This window comes from Ceratosolen solmsi, unplaced genomic scaffold (assembly GCF_000503995.2).
Source record: "Ceratosolen solmsi marchali unplaced genomic scaffold, CerSol_1.0 scaffold35, whole genome shotgun sequence".
NCBI classification, from domain to species: domain Eukaryota; kingdom Metazoa; phylum Arthropoda; class Insecta; order Hymenoptera; family Agaonidae; genus Ceratosolen; species Ceratosolen solmsi.
In genome coordinates, this window is record NW_011948423.1 from 7581640 (window position 1) to 7589425 (window position 7786).

Here is a 7786-nt window from a genome sequence, read left to right on the forward strand (position 1 = left end):
TTTATTACTATTTTTTAGTAAGAATAATTTCATATATTTTAACTATAACGATTAATGTATCTCAAGTTATTTTAATTTAAACTATTGTTTGAGTCGGTAAAGCAAATTTCATAAGAATGCGAACAGATTATTTATTATGTATAATTAATTGATAATAGAATGCCATAAATTAAAGATCATTAATTAATGTAATATTACATGAAATTTCGACATTTTCCAATTAAAATATAAAATGTAATAATGTTTTATAAAAGTATGAAGGTAAAATTTTTGTTCCCGTCTATTTAACTTTGAATAGATGCTTTAAATTTTATAAAAAAGAAATAAAGTTAAAATAAAAGAGAATATTTAGAATTTTAATACTATGTCAATATATAATATAATTATTTTAAATATAATTTTAGTTTTCTTCTGATTTTTGACAACTTGGTTCACTTATTTCTATTAAACTACAAAGGCACTATGGAATTTTGTCCTTTTTTTATCCGAAAGGAAATCTCACTCTAGATATTTTTTATAATTTTCACAGTAACACTTCATCGTAAATAAATAATTATATAACATGCCAAGCATGAATATGTAATTTTAGAAAAATTTTTTATATAAAGAAATTGTTAAACAAAAATAAAATCTTGAAATTTTTCTTTTTTTTTTTTTTTATAAAAGAATTCGAGTATCATGGCTATAAAATTTTCATTAATATTTTATATAATTTTCAGAAAAATATTTCATGCTAAGCAATTTCATGTAATATATACATTTATGCATGTTAGTCGTAATAATTGAAACGATTACATACATGTTTATATATAACATCTATCTAACTTCGACCGTTATTTTCATAACTTGCACTATCAGCTACATATTATATGGAATCTTTAAATAGATTGAACGGAAAATTAATTATTTAAAAATAATTTTTCCCTGCGAAAAAAGAAAGGAAAAGACAAGTACCGTGTCGTAGCAAATAAATAACGTGTCATTTCAAAGTCGATAGAGAGAGAGAGAGAGAGAGAGAGCGCGCGTGCGTGCGTGTGTGTGAGAGTAAAAGTAAGGTCAAAGATCTGAGAATAATGGAATATTTGAGAATTAAAATTTAGAAGACCTGTTTCGACAAATTAGTAACTTGTATGGCCTGGCATAAGTAGAAATACGAGAATAACGAATGGAAAAGTAAAAATGTTATTTAAGTATGTAATTTTTATAAAGTCATACAATACTTTTTGAAACGAAACCAGATCTTATTCTTAAATTTTAATTTAATTTCACATTCACATGTTTATGTAACGGTTAATGATTTGTTTACGTACAGTTTTCCTTATAGTTGGAGAGCTACGTAATTAGAAAATGAAAGCATGAATTTTCATCGTACTCAGATTTCATAATGGCACTCTAGTCTGCTTTGCAATTGCAGTGAGCTTAATCACACATTTATACATTCTGTTATTTTGAACTATTTTACAGATATAACGCTCTTATCAATTACTACGGATGAATCTAAAGTTTGCAGTTATAAAATATGTATAGACTCGCTTGAGCGCGAATTAGGTTTGGCGGAATGGTTGGGGTGGGGTGGTGGGATGGTGGGGGTGAGATGGGATGGAGGTGGAAGAGGCGCTGGGCTGGATGGAGAATCAACTAATACAATATATTTAGGATTGAAGAATGGCTTGAAAAAAAGGAACAATGAATAAACGAATAAAGGAAAGAAAAGATCGTTAATATTTCACACTGTTATTTTACGAACGAAGAGGGAAAATAGGATTGGTTTGCTGGCATTTCACGGCTATGAGTCGAATCAAAATCTACAATGCAGGCAAATCATTTCGAATATTTCATAATGGGTGCGAAATATCATTAGCTACGATAGTGAGCCGAGCGCATCGGTGACATTGCACATGCACCGCATACATACTGCACGTCTCTGTGACTCCCACTGCTTTGCACACGCGCAACTCCAGTAACAATATAAGGGGAACAAGAGGGAGCCGCGGGCGATTGTAAGCGGTGAGGCGGGGGGAAGGAGCCGAGCCGAGCCGAGCCGAATGGAGCCGAGCGTACGAAGAATGGGACGCAGAGTGGAAGGATTGAACAAGGGAAAAAAATTAACTGGAAAAGGGGAAGCATCGTGGAAAAAAAAGGAGTGCAAAACGGTTAAGGTAGTTGAAGGGACGGGTGGAGGTGGCCGAGGGACCGAGAGATACAGACGAATATGTAGCGAGGGTAATCGAATTATGAAAAAGAGACGGATAGAGCGTGAGGATCAAGGACGGAGATAGAAGAAGGATTTCAGTGAGGAAGCATGCTAGAGAAGAGAGAGAGAGAGAGAGAGAGAGAGAGAGAGAGAGAGAGAGTGAGTGGGTGAGTGAGTGAGTTAGGGGACGAAGGACACGGATGCGCTTCACGACGCATATTCCAGCCACACACACACACACACACACACACACACACACACACACACACAGAGACACGCACACGCGCTCAACGGCTCTTGACGCTGCTACTGCTGCTGCTGCTGCTGCTGCTGCTGCTGCTGCTGGTCGATTGAGCCACCGATATAAGTAATTAAATTACGTTTCCCGTAACGCGTTTAACCGCGAATCACATTGCGAGCGATCCGTGTAATTCGTATGACGTCCGAAAACTTAATAACTTAATTTGTATAATCTTAGTTAAAAGACTAATTTAATCCTTATTTTATATGCGAATCCTTGTTCGGCTAGCGTCGTGATTTTTTTTCTTCCTCAAATGTAGGTATCTTTGCTTTTCACGAGCTAATTATTGATGCGAGTATCAATTTTTCGAAACGAGCAACAAATTCATTCTTTGCCGGCACAACTTTCTTATCTATACTTTCGGTAACTGGGAAAAGCTTAATCGATAATTAATATAAAAGTTAAACAGAAAATTTTGAGTTTTTGAAAAAGGTTTTGTTGCGCAAAAATGTTTCATAATTATACTCGAGAAGAAAAAGTTAGCGCTGGAAAACTTTTTAATTAAAAATGAGAATAGAGTCAGAAAATTTTTCTATTTATGCATTAAATGCTTAAATGTTGAGTTATTACCTCATTTTAAAGCATTGTACAATACTGCTTTTATGAAATACAAAGTTGAGCTTTAGAGAGTTTGAAATTAGTATAAATGTTGATGTATATTCAGTTACAAACTATACCCCTGTGATTTAATATAAATTAAAGTTAAGATTCTTATAAATAAAGGTTAGATCGAATTAAAACTCAATTGACGAAAATACTCTTTCGAATTACTACTATGTACATCCGAATCGTTTCCTTCTTTCCTTCTTTCATTAATTTTGATTGAAATAATGTCAATCATCTTTTTATACGGAAGAATGCATACGGTATATTGAATTTTTCTCCCAGGAGGAAACGCATGGAACCTACATTATGGCTCAAAAAATAAGAGAGACTTTAATTTAAAAACATCGACCTTACTTACCGAAGGTAAATTAGAGTGAGAGAAAATTTAATGCGCCATTTAAGGCGTAGGGCAACGGATATTCAACAAAGTCTATAAGATTCAAATAAGGAGAACTTGGCTCTTTTAAACTGTGTTAAATGAAAAGATAATTTAACGGGATCTCTTGATCGAAACATATGCGCTACATGTTCCTTCTAGACTCTATTTCGCACAAAAGCGTAACACGATCGCATCATTTTAATTCGTTCCCACTCTTTTACAATTTCATAAAGAAAAAGCGAGTATTCAACCCTTACGAAAAATTGCGGATAAATAGGCTGTTTACCGCAGACTCTTTCTACTATCGGTGCTCCAAAGTATCGTCTGCCAGATTGACAAGATTTAACAGATACATAGTGAGAGAGAGAGAGAGAGAGAGAGAGAGAGAGAGAGAGTATGTGTGTGTGTGTGCGCGCGCGCGCGTGTGTTTGTCAGAGTGGGGGGGGGGGGGGGGGGGGGGGGATATCCGGTTAAAGAGAAAAAAAAAAAAAAAATGTCTCACTATATTTTCTGATCGTTCCTAATCTACCTTTTGCGATCTATAGCTTACGTAATAGTCTGAAATTAAATTATAAATTTATTTAGTTTTCAGATTATATTACTTGTGAGAATTTTTTAAAAATATAATATTAAAATTGAATATTAAATACGAGTAATAATCGATTTTTTATTTTACACTTAATATCTTACGTTCTAAATATAAAGGATAAACAAAACTCCAATACATTTTTAATGGAAGATTGGATGTTTACTTATGGTAGGTTTATCATTAAATGAATTTTAAGCAAAACGGCATTGCGGATAAAAGATATTTAATGCAATACAGATGAAAACCCTGCATACTTATAATATATCCAAGTTGCATACGCTCGCTTAAATAACTAACTTTATACCAATTAATAATTAATTGCAAAACTCTTTATGTATAAACCATGATTTTCTAAATATAATAATATAAACAAGCTAATAATGAGGCCAATATTTTCAAATAATTAATAATGAATAGCTGTTTATATAATAATTACATTAATGTTTTCAAGTGTCGCGGAAACCGGCGTAGATGAGACCTTGGAATACTATAAAGTTTCTTCCTCTATGATGTTGCTCATTTATTCTTACACAAATAAGTATCTATTAATTATAACAATTTTTAATATTATTGCCAGAAATAATATTATACATCGTGCATATACATAATTTGTATTGAAAATGCAAAATAATTTGCAAACATTACACGTTGAAAAGTATGCAAAATATTCGACAATCGATTCAAAATTATTAAAGATATTTTCTTTTTTTCAATTAGTAAATATAGTATTAATGTATATTTTTCGAATTAAACAGTCACTTGATTTTGTAATTAGATGGAGCTATTAATTTATAATGGCGTGCATCGTAAATAAGACTTTCACGGTGGAAGGCGTGCATTGTTTCAAATATAACAATCAATAAAATTAGCATTATAAAAACTATTCTTAATAATATGATTCACAGGAAATATTCATGATAAATTATTAAATAAATTTATAACAATATAATATAAATAATACATTTATTCATCCTACCTTGATTAACTTTACTAAATTAACTTTCAAATGCACTTAATGCAAATAAGTACCGTAAGATACTTTGTATTAAATATGTATTTAAAGTAAAACAACAATAATAATAATAATAATAATAATAATAATAATAATAATAATAAAAATTGTAATTAATTTTACCTCCATAAACAGCAAAAAATTACTTTAATCCAATTTACTGGAAACTTAAATTAAAAATTTATTTTAGGTTTGAAATTGTAAGTATTTTTCATTTCAAATACTTAAAATACATAATAATACTATAATAAAAATAGGATAATAAACGCGTAGTTTAATGTTTGTGAAAAATATAAAATAAACAATGAAGATTCCAGAGAAGCTTGACTTTAGTCGGATATTTTAGCATTTTTTTTTTAATTTTCATCTTTCTTATTATTTACGTATTAAATGTTCGTATTGTTAATTAATTATAATGCAAAATATCATCGATTATTCTCGAATTTTGATTATAATCTTTTGATATTAGAATTTTAATTTAAGCATTAAATTGTAAAAGATATTGGTATATCTAAATTTTAAAGGATATGTATACATAATAGTATTAACAAATTTGTATTACACATATTGCGAAGCTTCGCCAATTCCTTTGTCTTAATATACTCAATGAAGTTACATAATAATCCATTATAGTGTTTGATATTCGTAAATTAATTGCTTATTAAACTTATAACATTAATTATAATTAAATATTATGTAATTTAAAGACGCGAGACATTTGTTTTTTATAAAGTTGGAGTGTAATTTGAATAAAAATGGGCAATTAAAAGAGTGGGGAAGAAAATATTTTTCTCGTATAAGATAAAAATAATTGAGTAGCGAACATGTGATTTTTGAGAACTTCTTTTACGGTAATTAATTCATATTTTTTTCGAGGTTACTCGATACATTTAGTGCAGCGTTCGAGCCTCGATCCTACTCAAAATTCCTATTATGCTCGTACGTCACTGGATTATTACAGTTGCTAATACTATAGAATATCGATTTAGCTTTAAACATAAATTTCTTGCTTTAATCGATAAGGCAATTGCTTCGTATTAAATGCATTATTATAAGTTGTACTTCTAAATCATATTTGCAGAAATAAAACTGCATAATTATTTTTGTTAAAATTTGATTAAAAATGAAATACATTTATGACACTGGTAGCATTATCAATAGTAATAATAATAATAATAATAATAATAATCGTCATAAATATCAGAGGCGGTCACAATATAGTACAATTTTTCACTGAAAGATAATCTCTCAATAATTTGACTGTGACTTTTGAATCCACCAACGACTCTTACACGGAATCCTGCTCTTGAGCTCGATATTATCTAGTAATTCAACATTGATGAGAGAAAATAACAATTGGAAAATAATCAAAGCCATTAATTTTTAAATGTGTAAGAAATGTACGTGTATATATTAAATATTACTATTATTATGGTTCGACGACGTTTTATTATTTACCCTCTACTAAATATATTTATTCCAAGCGATAAATAAGAAAAATGAAAACATAATAATAATTAATTGGTAATTAATATATATATTTTTAAAGATATTAAATATATTTTTAATTTGATAAAAAAAAAAAAAAAAAAAAAAAAGTTTCGACTGAAAATATGCACAAATATGTAACAAATTTATTTTTATGTTTGCTTAAGCATTGGTTATTGATATTTGTATAGAAAATTAATAATATAAATCAAGCGAAGATGGAAGTAAATCTAATAAGTATTCCTATGTGTAAAAATCTATTCGGAAAAAATGAATTATGAAAAATATTTTTTCATTCGTGTAAAATATTCTTAAAAAAAAAAAAAAAAAATTTACTTCAAATTTTCCTTCACAATGATTAAATTCCTGGTAATAAATATTGACTTCAATAATAAGAAATATTTACGATTAATAATAAGAAATTTATTTACTCCAATTAATACGCAAAACGTAAGTTGATCAAATTGATGGCATATCGAATGATATAAGAACGTATTAGCAATATAATTAATTACAATATTCTATCATTAATTAAATTTAATGTTATAATGAAATTATAATGAAATAAAAATTAAGAAATTTCAGATGTAAAATAAACCCTTGTATCAATCGATCTAATTAGATACTTTTAATCGATATTGCGCCATGTGTGCGATTTCTCCAATAGATTTAAAATTATTAACAATAGTGAAAAATACTCATTTTGTAAAATTACAATAAAAGCTTGCATCATCATCTGCTAACACTACTCATTCTAAAAACATTTTTAAAGAAAATATTAACAAAAAAAAACATTTTATTTACTTAAAAAAAAAAGACATTTATACTTATACATAATGCATATTTGCTTATATATATATATATATATATATATATATATATATATATATATATATACACATAATTAGGATATTGTATTGGAGTTTTTAATGAGTATATTTTATTATCATTGTAACCGTTGGAAAAGTAAAACTTTAAAAGATTCGGAATTTATTATGTAAATATGGAGTATACAAAAATCGTCATACTCTAGGGGCGGATAATAGAAAAAAAATTGAGATTAAGAAAGCTCCTCCCCCTCCCAAAGTATCCTTTAGAATAAATAAATTGCATAACATTTAGCGGGAAATATTTTCTTGATTCACTTATGTTGTAACTATACATTACTAAAACCAGACAAAACAAACAGTCGCAATAAGAGAAAATAGTTGACAGAT